We start from the raw sequence: 12,397 nt of genomic DNA, 5'->3' as shown, positions 1-12,397 counted from the left end.
GGTACATTTTGCCAGATAATCTGTTGTTCAAATGGAATCTTAGGCTATACTGTTGCATCAGTACTACTTTAAAATACCTGTTTCCCTTTGATCTTGGATGTGACATTTCAACACTATTTTCCAACTCAGAAGAGGGTATAGTCCTTCCCATCTGGTTGATCACTTTGACTACCAAATCTTTAGATTTCTGTTGAGTACAAGATCACAAGAATGAGGATCAAAGAATTTATAATGAATGGTAATGTCAATTAATGGGTGTACTCCTGTTCATATGATTTTCTTGGAAACACCACATTCTGCAAAATTGCTTAGCACACTGACTGTCAAACTCTTACTTTGTAATGGTTACGTTATGTCCCATTATATGGTTGTATTTAATTTATCAGCCTTCTATTGATGGAAATAGAGGATATTGCCAATATTTAGCTATTACAAGCAATACAAGTAAGTAACCTTCTATACATGATATTTGAAACGTGCAAGCCTATAGAATTGTCTGGTTAAAGTATATGTGCATTTTAATTTTTTAGCTATTATCAAACTGATTTTCATGGAGCTTGTACCAATTTATGTTCTTTTTTTTAACATCTTTATTGGAGTATAACTGCTTTACAATGGTGTGTTAGTTTCTGCTGTATAACAAAGAAAATCAGCTATATGTATATATATAACCCCATACCCCCTCCCTCTTGTGTCTCCCTCCCACCCTCCCTATCCCACCCCTCTAGGTGGTCACAAAGCACCAAGCTGATCTCCCTGTGCTATGTGGCTGCTTCCCACTAGCTATCTATTTTACATTTGGTAGTGTATATATGTCAAGGCTACTCTCTCACTTCATCCCATCTGACCCTTCCCCCTCCCCGTGTCCTCAAGTCCCTTCTCTACATTTGCGTCTTTATTCCTGTCCTGCCCCTAGAACCATTTTTAGAACCTTTTTTTTTTTTAAGATTCCATATATACGTGTTAGCATACGGTATTTGTTTTTCTCTTTCTGACTTACTTCACTCTGTATGACAGACTCTAGGTCCATCCACCTAACTACAAATAACTCATTTTCATTTCTTTTATGGCTCAGTAATATTCCATTGTATATATGTGCCACATCTTCTTTATCCATTCATCTGTCGATGGACACTTAGGTTGCTTCCATGTCCTGGCTATTGTAAATAGAGCTGCAATGAACATTGTGGTACATGACTCTTTTTGAATTACACTTTTCTCAGGGTATATGCCCAGTAGTGGAATTGCTGGGTCATATGGTAGTTCTACTTTTAGATTTTTAAGGAACCTCCATACTGTTCTCCATAGTAGCTGTATCAATTTACATTCCCACCAACAGTGCAAGAGGGTTCCCTTTTCTCCACACCCTCTCCAGCATTTATTGTTTGTAGATTTTTTTGATGATGGCCATTCTGACTGCTGTGAGGTGATACCTCATTGTAGTTTTGATTTGCATTTCTCTAATAATCAGTGATGTTGATCATCCTTTCATGTGTTTGTTGGCAATCTGTATATCTTCTTTGGAGAAATGTCTATTTAGGTCTTCTGCCCATTTTTGGATTGGGTTGTGTGTTTTTTTGTTATTGAGCTGCAAGAGCTGCTTGTAAATTTTGGAGATTAATCCTTAGTCAGTTGCTTCATTTGCAAATATTCTCTCCCATGCTGAGGGTTGTCTTTTCGTCTTGTTTATGGTTTCCTTTGCTGTGCAAAAGCTTTTAAGTTTCATTAGGTCCCATTTGTTTATTTTTGTTTTTATTTCCATTACTCTAGGAGGCGGGTCAAAAAGGATGTTGCTGTGATTTATGTCAAAGAGTGTTCTTCCTATGTTTTCCTCTAAGAGTTTTATAGTGTCTGGTCTTACATTTAGGTCTTTAATCCATTTTGAGTTTATTTTTGTGTATGGTGTTAGGGAGTGTTCTAATTTCATTGTTTTACATGTAGCTGTCCAGTTTTCCCAGCACTTACTGAAGAGGCTGTCTTTTCTCCATTGTATATTCTTGCCTCCTTTATCAAAGATAAGGTGACCATATGTTTGTGGGTTTATCTCTGGGCTTTCTATCGAGTTCCATTGATCTATATTTCTGTTTTTGTGCCAGTACCATACTGGCTTGATTACTGTAGCTTTGTAGTATAGTCTGAAGTCAGGGAGCCTGATTCCTCCACCTCCATTTTTCTTTCTCAAGATTGCTTTGGCTATTTAAGTTCTTTTGTATTTCCATACAAATTGTGAAATTTTTTCTTCTAGTTCTGTGAAAAATGCCATTGGTAGTTTGATAGGGATTGCATTAAATCTGTAGATTGCTTTGGGTAGTATAGTCATTTTCACACTGTCGATTCTTCTAATCCAAGAACATAGTATATCTCTCCATCTGTTTATATCATCTTTAATTTCTTTCATCAGTGTCTTATAGTTTTCTGCATATAGGTCTTTTGTCTCCTTAGGTAGGTTTATTCCTAGGTATTTTATTCTTTGTGTTGCAGTGGTAAATGGGAGTGTTTCCTTAATTTCTCTTTCAGATTTTTCATCATTAGTGTATAGGAATTCAAGATATTTCTGTGCATTAATTTTGTATCCTGCTACTTTACCAAATTCATCGATTAGCTCTAGTAGTTTTCTGATAGCATCTTCTTTTTTTTAAACATCTTTATTGGAGTATAGTTGCTTTACAATGGTGTGTTGGTTTCTGCTTTATAACAAAGTGAATCAGCTATACATATACATATATCCCCATATATCCTCCCTCTTGCATCTCCCTCCCACCCTCCCTATCCCACCCCTCTAGGTGTTCACAAAGCACCGAGCTGATCTCCCTGTGCCTTGTGGCTACTTCCCACTAGCTATCTATTTTACATTTGATAGTACCACTCTCTCACTTCATCCCAGCTTACCCTTACCCCTCCTTATGTCCTCAGATCCATTCTTAGATTCCATATATATGTGTTAGCATACGATATTTGTTTTTCTTTTTCTGACTTACTTCACTCTGTATGACAGACTCTAGGTCCATCCACCTCACTACATATAACTCACTTCCGTTTCTTTTTATGGCTGAGTAATATTCCATTGTATATATATATATGTACCACATCTTCTTTATCCATTCATCTGTCGATGGACACTTAGGTTGCTCCCATGTCCTGGCTATTGTAAATAGAGCTGCAATGAACATTGTGGTACAAGACTCATTTATTTATTTAATTAATTATTTATGGCTGTGTTGAGTCTTTGCTGCTGCGTGCAGGCTTTCTCTAGTTGCGGTGAGCAGGGGCTACTCTTCGTTGCGGTGTGCAGGCTTCTCATTGTCATGGCTTCTCTTGTTGCGGAGCATGGTCTCTAGGTGCACAGGCTTCAATAGTTGTGGCACGTGGGCTCAGTAGTTGTGGATTGCAGGCTCTAGAGCTGAGCTGAGTTGCTCCGTGGCATGTGGGATCTTCCTGGGCCAGGGCTCGAACCCATGTCCCTTGCATTGGCAGGCAGATTCTTAACCACTGTGCCACCAGGGAAGCCCACATGACTCTTTGAATTATGGTTTTCTCTGGGTATATGCCCAGTAGTGGGATTGCTGGGTTGTATGATAGTTCTATTTTTAGTTTTTTAAGGAACCTCCATACTGTTTTCCATAGTGGCTATGTCAATTTACATTCCCACCAACAGTGCAAGAGGGTTCCCTTTTCTCCACACCCTCTCCAGCATTTGTTGATTGTAGATTTTTTGATGCTGGTCATTCTGACTGGTGTGAGGTGATACCTCATTATAGTTTTGATTTGCATTTCTCTAATAATTAGTGATGTTGAGCATCCTTTCATGTGTTTCTTGGCAATCTGTATATCTTCTTTGGAGTAATGTCTATTTAGGTCTTCTGCCCATTTTTGGATTAGGTTGTTTGTTTTTTTTGATATTGGGCTGCGTGAGCTGCTTGTAAATTTTGGAGATTAATCCTTTGTCAATTGCTTATTTGCAAATATTTTCTTCCATCCTGAGGGTTGTCTTTTGGTCTTGTTTATGGTTTCCTTTGCTGTGCAAAAGCTTTTAAGTTTCATTAGGTCCCATGTCTTTATTTTTGTTTTTATTTCCATTTCTCTAGGAGGTGGGTCAAAAAGGATCTTGCTCTGATTTATGTCAAAGAGTGTTCTTCCTATGTTTTCCTCTAAGACTGATAGCATCTTTAGGACTCTCTATGTATAGTATCATGTCATCTGCAAACAGTGACAGCTTTACTTCTTCTTTTCCTCTCTGATTGCTGTTGCTAAAACTTCCAAAACTATGTTGGATAATAGTGATGAGAGTGGGCATCCTTGGTCCTGATTTTAGAGGAAGCGTTTTCAGTTTTTCACCATTGAGAATGATGTTGGCTGTGGGTTTGTCATATATGGCCTTTATTATGTTGAGGTAAGTTCCCTCTATCCTACTTTCTAGAGAGTTTTTATCATAAATGGGTGTTGAATTTTGTCAAAAGCTTTTTCTGTATCTATTGAGATGATCATATGGTTTTTCTCCTTCAATTTGTTAATATGGTGTATCACATTGATTGCTTTGCATATATTGAAGAATCCTTGCATTCCTGGGATAAAACCCACTGGATCATGGTGTATGATCCTTTTAATGTGCTGTTGAATTCTGTTTTCTAGTATTTTGTTGAGGATTTTTGCATCTGTGTTCATCAGTGATATTGGTCTGTAGTTTTCTTTTTTTGTGACATCTTTGTCTGGTTTTGGTATCAGGATGATGGTGGCCTCATAGAATGAGTTTGGGAGTGTTCCTCCCTCTATATTTTGGAAGAGTTTGAGAAGGATAGGTGTTAGCTCTTCTCTAAATGTTTGATAGAATTTGCCTGTGAAGCCATCTAGTCGTGGGCTTTTGTTTGTTGGAAGATTTTTAATCACAGTTTCAATTTCAATGCTTGTGATTGGTCTGTTTATATTTTCTGTTTCTTCCTAGTTCAGTCTCAGAAGGTGGTGCTTTTCTAAGAATGTGTCCATTTCTTCCAGGTTGCACATTTTATTGGAATATAGTTGCTTGTAGTAATCCCTTATGATTCTTTGTATTTCTGCAGGGTCAGCTGTTACTTCTTCTTTTTCATTTCTAATTCTGTTGATTTGAGTCTTCTCCCCTTTTTTCTTAATGAGTCTGGATAGTGGTTTATCAATTTTGTTTATCTTCTCAAAGAACCAGCTTTTAGTTTTATTCATCTTTGCTATTGTTTCCTTCATTTCTTTTTCATTTATTTCTGATCTGATCTTTATAATTTCTTTCCTTCTGCTAACTTTGGGGGGTTTTTTTGTTCTTTTTTCTCTAATTGCTTTAGGTATAAGGTTAGGTTGTTTATTTGAGATGTTTCTTGTTTCCTGAGGTAGGATTGTATTGCTATAAACTTCCCTCTTAGAACTGCTTTTGCTGCATCCCATAGGTTTTGGGTCGTGGTGTTTTCATTTTCATTTGTTTCTAGGTATTTTTTGATTTCCTCTTTGATTTCTTCAATGATCTCTTGGTTATTTAGTAGTGTACTGTTTAACCTCCATGTGTTTGTATTTTTTACAGTCTTTTTTCCTGTGACTGATATCTAGTGTCATAGCATTGTGGTCGGAAAAGATACTTTTTACAATGTCAATTTTCTTAAGTTTACCAAGGCCTGATTTTTGACCCAGGATATGATCTGTCCTGGAGAATGTTCCATGAGCACTTGAGAAGAATGTGTATTCTGTTGTTTTTGGATGGAATGTCCTATATATATCAATTAAGTCCATCTTGTTTAATATGTCATTTAAAGCTTGTGTTTCCTTATTTATTTTCAGTTTGAATGATCTGTCCATTGGTGAAAGTGGGGTGTTAAAGTCCCCTGATATTATTGTGTTACTGTCAATTTCCCCTTTTATGGCTGTTAGCATTTGCCTTATGTATTGAGGTGCTCCTATGTTGGGTGCATAAATATTAACAATTGTTATATCGTCTTCTTGGATTGATCCCTTGATCATTATGTAGTGTCCATCTTTGTCTCTTATAATAGTCTTTATTTTAAAGTCTATTTTGTCTGATATGAGAATTGCTACTCCAGCTTTCTTTTGATTTCCATTTGCATGGAATATCTTTTTCCATCCCCTCACTTTCAGTCTGTATGTGTCCTTACGTCTGAAGTGGGTCTCTTGTAGACAGCATATATATGGGTCTTGTTTTTGTATCCTTTCAGCCAGTCTGTATCTTTTGGTGGGAGCATTTAACCCATTTACCTTTAAGGTAATTATCGACATGTATGTTCCTATTACCATTTTCTTAATTGTTTTGGGTTTGTTTTTGTAGGTCTTTTCCTTCTCTTGTGTTTCCTGCCTAGAGAAGTTCCTTTAGCCTTTGTTGTAAAGCTGGCTTGGTGGTGCCAATTTCTCTTAACTTTTGCTTGTCTGTAAACGTTTTAATTTCCTCATCAAATCTGAATGAGATCCTTGCTGGGTAGCGTAATCTTGGTTGTAGGTTTTTCCCTTTCATCACTTTAAGTATGTCCTGCCACTCCCTTCTGGCTTGCAGAGTTTCTGCTGAAAGATCAGCTGTTAACCTTATGGGGATTCCCTTGTATGTTATTTGTCACTTTTCCCTTGCTGCTTTTAGTATTTTTTCTTTGTAGTTAATTTTTGATAGTTTGATTAATATGTGCCTTGGCATGTTTCTCCTTGGATTTATCCTCTATGGGAGTCTCTGTGCTTCCTGGACTTGATTGACTATTTCCTTTCCCATGTTAGGGAAGTTTTCAACTATAATCTCTTCAAATATTTTCTCAGACCCTTTCTTTTTCTCTTCTTCTGGGACCCCTATAGTTCAAGTGTTGTTACCTTTAATGTTGTCCCAGAGGTCTCTGAGACTGTCCTCAATTCTTTTCATGCTTTTTTCTTTATCATGCTCTGTGGTAGTTATTTCCACTATTTTATCTTGCAGGTCACTTATCCGTTCTTCTGCCTCAGTTATTCTGCTATTGATTCCTTCTAGAGAATTTTTAATTTAATATATTTTGTTGTTCATCATTGTATGTTTTCTCTTTAGTTCTTCTAGGTCCTTATTAAACATTTCTTGTATTTTCTCCATTCTATTTCCAAGATTTTGGATCATCTATACTATCATTACTCTGAATTCTTTTTCAGGTAGACTGCCTATTTCCTCTTCATTTGTTTGGTCTGGTGGGTTTTTACCTTGCTCCTTCATCTGCTGCATATTTCTCTGTCGTTCCATTTTGCTTAACTTGCTGTGTTTGGGGTCTCCTTTTCACAGGCTGCAGGTTCATAGTTCCCATTGTTTTTGGTGTCTGCCCCCAGTGGCTAAGATTGGTTCAGTGGCTTGTCTAGGCTTCCTGGTGGAAGGGACTGGTGCCTGTGTTCTGGTGGGTGGGGCTGGATCTTGTCTTTCTGGTGGGCAGATCCACGTCTGGTGGTGTGTTTTGGGGTGTCTGTGAACTTAGTATTAATTTAGGCAGCCTCTCTGCTAATGGGTGGTGTTGTGTTCCTGTCCTGCTAGTTTTTTGGCATGGGACATCCAGCACTGGAGTTTGCTGGCCGTTCAGTGGAGCTGGGTCTTAGTGTTGAGATGGAGGTCTCTTTATAGAGCTCTCGTCAGTTGATCTTACATGGGGCTGGGAGGTCTCTGGTGGTCCAGTGTCCTGAACTCGGCTCTTCCACCTTAGAGGCTCAGGCCTGACACCAGGCCAGAGCACCAAGACCCTCTTGATGTCTGTTTTCCTTCCTGCTACTCTCCTTCTCCTCCTCCCTTAGAATCCTCTCGCCAGTGAAGCTGCTTGGTTTTCTCTGCCAGCCACAAAGAAGCTGTCTTTAACTCTGTCCGAGGTTGGGTGGAAGTACTTGAGTGCTCTTAGACGACCAGGTCATGTTTATTATCCTTCCCCTACACGGTAGCAGTTTCTCATGAGTAAACAGTTCTCTATTGATAGTGTGCCTTTTATCATCCTCTTGGGTCTTCAAATGATTGTAACAATTTTCCCGTTTTATACTAGACTGAAGGGACTATGAGTCACTTTCCTTTTCATGCATGTTCAACTCTTTTGCTCCTGCCTCATTTTGCCAGGATACCGTTTCTTTGTGGGTACCTGTGCAGGTGAGCTGGGTCCTCTGCTCGGGGCCTCACACAGGAGGCTGCACGGGAGCTGCTGGTCAGGACTGGAGACTCATTTAAGGCTCCAGATCCTCTAGCAGGCACATGGTTGTTGTTGGAATTCGCTTCCTTTTGGTTGTTGAGCTCAAGCCCTCAGCTGATAGAGACCATCTGCTATTCCCTCACATGTGGGCCCCTCTCCAAAATGGAAGTTCACTCCTCGGGCAGCCGTCCTGTTACAGAGTCACCTGAGGGCCGGGCGTCCTGTCCTGGGGCTCCTTTCCTCAGGTCCCAGAGACGCCCGAGCGGTGGCCTCCTGTCAGGAGCTTCCCAGTCAGGTGCAGTCACCTGAGGGCCGGGCTTGGGGTCTGAGTCATGTGGGGCGCTGGACACTCACCTTCTCTGCTCCCGAGTGCGCCATCGAGGGCTTCGGCCGGCGTCTGAGCCCGGTTTATATTCTTAACAATAAACGTACAAGAGTGCCCGTTTCCTCCTTAATATACCAATAGTATGTTACCAAAGGTTTTTGTCTTGTCCAAATTGATAGGTGAAAATGAGACCACAGTGTCACATTTTACTTTGCATTCTTTGTAATGAATGAATTTGACCATCTTTTTAGACTTAGTTTTCTATATGCTTAAGACCCAATATTTATTTGCTTTTCTTGATGGGCTCTTTGTTATAAATTAGGAAGAATTCTTTTAAGAATTAAGAATTCTTTTAAGAATTAAGAATTAATTTTAAGAAAATCAGCCCTTTATCTGTGATAGGAGTTGAGAATTTTTCCCCCAGTTTGTTGTGTGTCTTTTTAATATTTGTGGATATTTTTTCCCAACCGTTTAGAGTTGTGTGTAGTCAACATTACAAATTGTTTATGGCTTCAGATTTTGTGTCCTATTTCAAAAGCTCCTCTCCTATATGAGGATATTTAAGAAATGTTTTACCCATATTTTCCTTGGTACACTAACGGTTTCACTTTTTACATGATAATATTTGATCTGTGTAGAATATAGTTTGATGCAATGTGTGGATGGGGATCCAAATATATTTTTTTTCCAGATGATTACAGAACTGGGTGTGTTGAATAATCTGTCTTCTCTATTGATTTGAAATATCACTTTTATCATTTACTAAGTTGCCATATCTACTTAGATTTATTTCTGGGCTTTCAATATGCTATAGAACCATATTGTTTTAATTACTATAGTTTAAAACAAAATCAAACAAAATACACAGAAACACATACATATGTCCTTACTTCAAGACTCTTACTTGAAGAGACTCTTACTCAAATTATTTTGCATAATTTTCCTGGTTATTCTTTCTTGTTTATTTTTCTCCTTAAACTTTAGAGTCAGCTTGTATAATTTGCAAAATATTCTGTTGGTATTTTACGGGTTGTGTTAGCTTAAGAAGAATTGACATCTTTATAATGTTGTGTCTTCCTTTTCAAGAATATGACACACCTTTCCATTTGTTCAGATCTTCATTCGTGTACCCAATATCACTTTAAAGTAGTCCTCAGAGTGTTCATATTAATTAGGATTAAGTGGTGCAAATCACACAGAACCACCAAATACCAACCACTAATAGCTGAAAGAACATAGAAATGTGCTTCTCTCTTCTCTTCAAGAATTCTGGAGGTGGTCATTCCAGGGCTGGTATGGTACCCACCACTGTCAGGGTCCCAGGCTGTTTCTATAATATTACTCTGTCATGATTGGCTTTCATTCTAACATGATCTTACAGTCCAAGAAAGCTACTGGAGCTCTGGCTATTATATCTGCATTCCAAAATATAGTCAGACAGTGATAGGGAAGAAAGATGCCTCCTTCCTGTAAGGAAATTCTGTAAAGTTACACAAACAGCATGTCTGCAATGGAGGCTACAAAATAAGTCTTAATTCCTAGTGGCCGTGTGCTGAGCTAAAAAACCAGGGAAGAGAATTGGCAGTCTCTGCCAAAGTGGATTATATTATTTGTCTTGGTGCTTTACACATACTTATATCTGTTATTTGATTTATAAGTTTCAAGTTTTATCTTTTGACCCTCCAGCTATAAAATATGAAAAAATCAGTATATTTATTTTATTTTTCACCATTTTCCCCTCCTCCTCCCAGCTTTTGCTAGTTAAATCATTAGAATTGTAGGGGTGGAACAAAAAAACCTTTCCTCTACCCATTAGGTTCTGTAGCTGGGGCCTGTGAATTAAACTAACAAAAGGCAGATTAACAGAAGAAAAAAAAAAACAGAGTTTATTTATGCATGCAAAGTGCAAACACATGGGAGAATTTTGTGATGAGTAACTCAAAGGGGTAGTTAGAAATTGAGGCTTATATATCATCCTAAAAAGGGCAATGAATTGTGGAGAAGTGACAAGACAAAGGAAAGAGGATGTCTTTGGGCTCCCAGGGATGGTAAATTGTGGGAACGTGAGTATATATATGGGGAAATTAATGGAAGATTAGGGTTATTGTAGTAAGGTTTGTGTTTGTGCAGAGCCATCTCTGAGCCAACTTTCTGTTTCTAGTGGTGATGCTTGTTTCTCTTCCTCTTGGTATGGGAGAGGGGAGGGGGAAGACCTTCACAAAGGGAAATTTATGTCCTGTTCTTGGGCAGTTGGGAAGAAGGCAGTGAGCTCCTTCTGTGTCTTCTGCTTCTTAATTGCCTTCAGCTCAAAGTAATCCTATGTCAAAGTGATATATCTGAGGGTGATATTTTCTGATCCCCTTCACTACCTTGTAAGATTATAATTCACATTTGTTTTAGTTTTAGTCCCACAGCTAAACAGTCAGTACTCACCACCAGTCTTTTGGCCTTAATTTTCCATTAATCTCTTTGTCAGGTAAAGTTTGTCTTCCTCCAGTTTCTTCAAAAAGAGCTCATGGGGGGGCTTCCCTGGTGGCGCAGTGGTTGAGAGTCTGCCTGCCGATGCAGGGGACACGGGTTCGTGCCCCGGTCCGGGAAGATCCCACATGCCCCAGAGCATCTGGGCCCATGAGCCATGGCTGCTGAGCCTGCGCTCCGCAATGGGAGAGGCCACAACAGTGAGAGGCCCGCGTACCGGGAAAAAAAAAAAAAAAAAAAAAAAAGAGCTCATGGGAACTACGTTCTCTGAGTTATTTCATGTCCTAAACTGTTTCCTATTTTCTATATATTCATATTAACTAGCTGTAAAATTCTTAGATATGACTTTATTTTCTTGATGTATTTGTAAACATTGCTCCAATGCTCCTAGAATGGAATGTTGATATGGAAAAGTTTGAGGCCAGCCTGATTATTTCTCTCATATAGTTGACCTGAGATTTTGATTTGAATGCCCAAATTTTCTTTGTTTATCTTTTGAATCCAATAACTTGCAATTGATTGTTCTGTAGGTGGATCTGCATGAATTTTTCCTAGCATGGAGTATGTCCTTTCAAATTGTACATTCAAGTCTTCTTTTATTTCTGAAAAATTTCCTTGAATTATACCTTGAAATATTTTTTCTGTTCCATTATTTGAGGTCTCATCTTCAGAGATACCAATTAGATGCCTGCTGAATCTTTTTTTCTCTATTCCTTTTGAATTTTTCATCCATTTCTCTCTTTGGCTCCTTTTTTTCCCATCCTGTCTTTTATTCCTGTCTGTCTTCATATGTGCTGCTTCAAATATATCTTTCATTTCTGTGATGATTTAATTTTTTTCTTCCTCCTCTTCTTGAGATTTTCCAACTTATATATCATTTCCTACTTTGACTTACCATATTTTCCTTGTGCTCTTATTTTGAAGACATGATTGGTCCCTATTTTTAAAAGATTATGTTTCAATAATGGTGTTATGTGTTTTCATCTCTTCTTTAGCATTTTTCTAGTGAGTGTTCTCTATTTGCTATTTGTTAGTTTCCTTTTTTCCTTGGACTGTCTTAGTGTATATGTTTTATAGATTCCTTACTGACTATTACTCAGTTTTGAATGAAGTAAGTTCTTCTCGGACCAGCTGGTTTCAGGAGGTTGGAGTCGGGCCAGAGAATTCCAGGGCGCCCATCCCAGACTAGTAGGAATTTGCCTTTAGGCACAGCATTGTGTATGTGAGTTCAACTTATTCTTTATTATCTCTTGTCAAAAATAGCACTGCAGGATTGTTCACAAGGCAGACTCTCCCTCTCCACCTCACTCACAAAGTACTTCTAGCAATTATGGCTTTTCTTTATAATTTCTCCTTCAGCCCTATAATTCTAAGCTTCTGTAGCCTTTGTATCAAAAGGTCAAGGACATTCTCAGCCATGAATGTCTGCTCTTGGCATTTCTCCATATCCCCATTTGACCTTTAC

The 12,397-nt window shown here is 38.4% G+C and overlaps 1 protein-coding gene across 3 annotated transcripts in view; it reads left to right on the top strand.

Moving 5' to 3' along the window:
* The window catches only part of TRPC3 (transient receptor potential cation channel subfamily C member 3), a gene marked incomplete at both ends in the record, with an annotated part of 80,124 nt that overhangs the window by 54,344 nt on the left and 13,383 nt on the right, over window positions 1-12,397 (top strand). The gene's annotated exons all lie outside the window — the stretch shown is intronic.

Source organism: Grampus griseus (assembly GCF_964374135.1).
Source record: "Grampus griseus genome assembly, chromosome: 4".
In the NCBI taxonomy this organism is placed as follows: Eukaryota; Metazoa; Chordata; class Mammalia; order Artiodactyla; family Delphinidae; genus Grampus; species Grampus griseus.
Note: the sequence above shows the minus strand (reverse complement) of the source record. Positions and strands in the feature narration are given on the sequence as shown.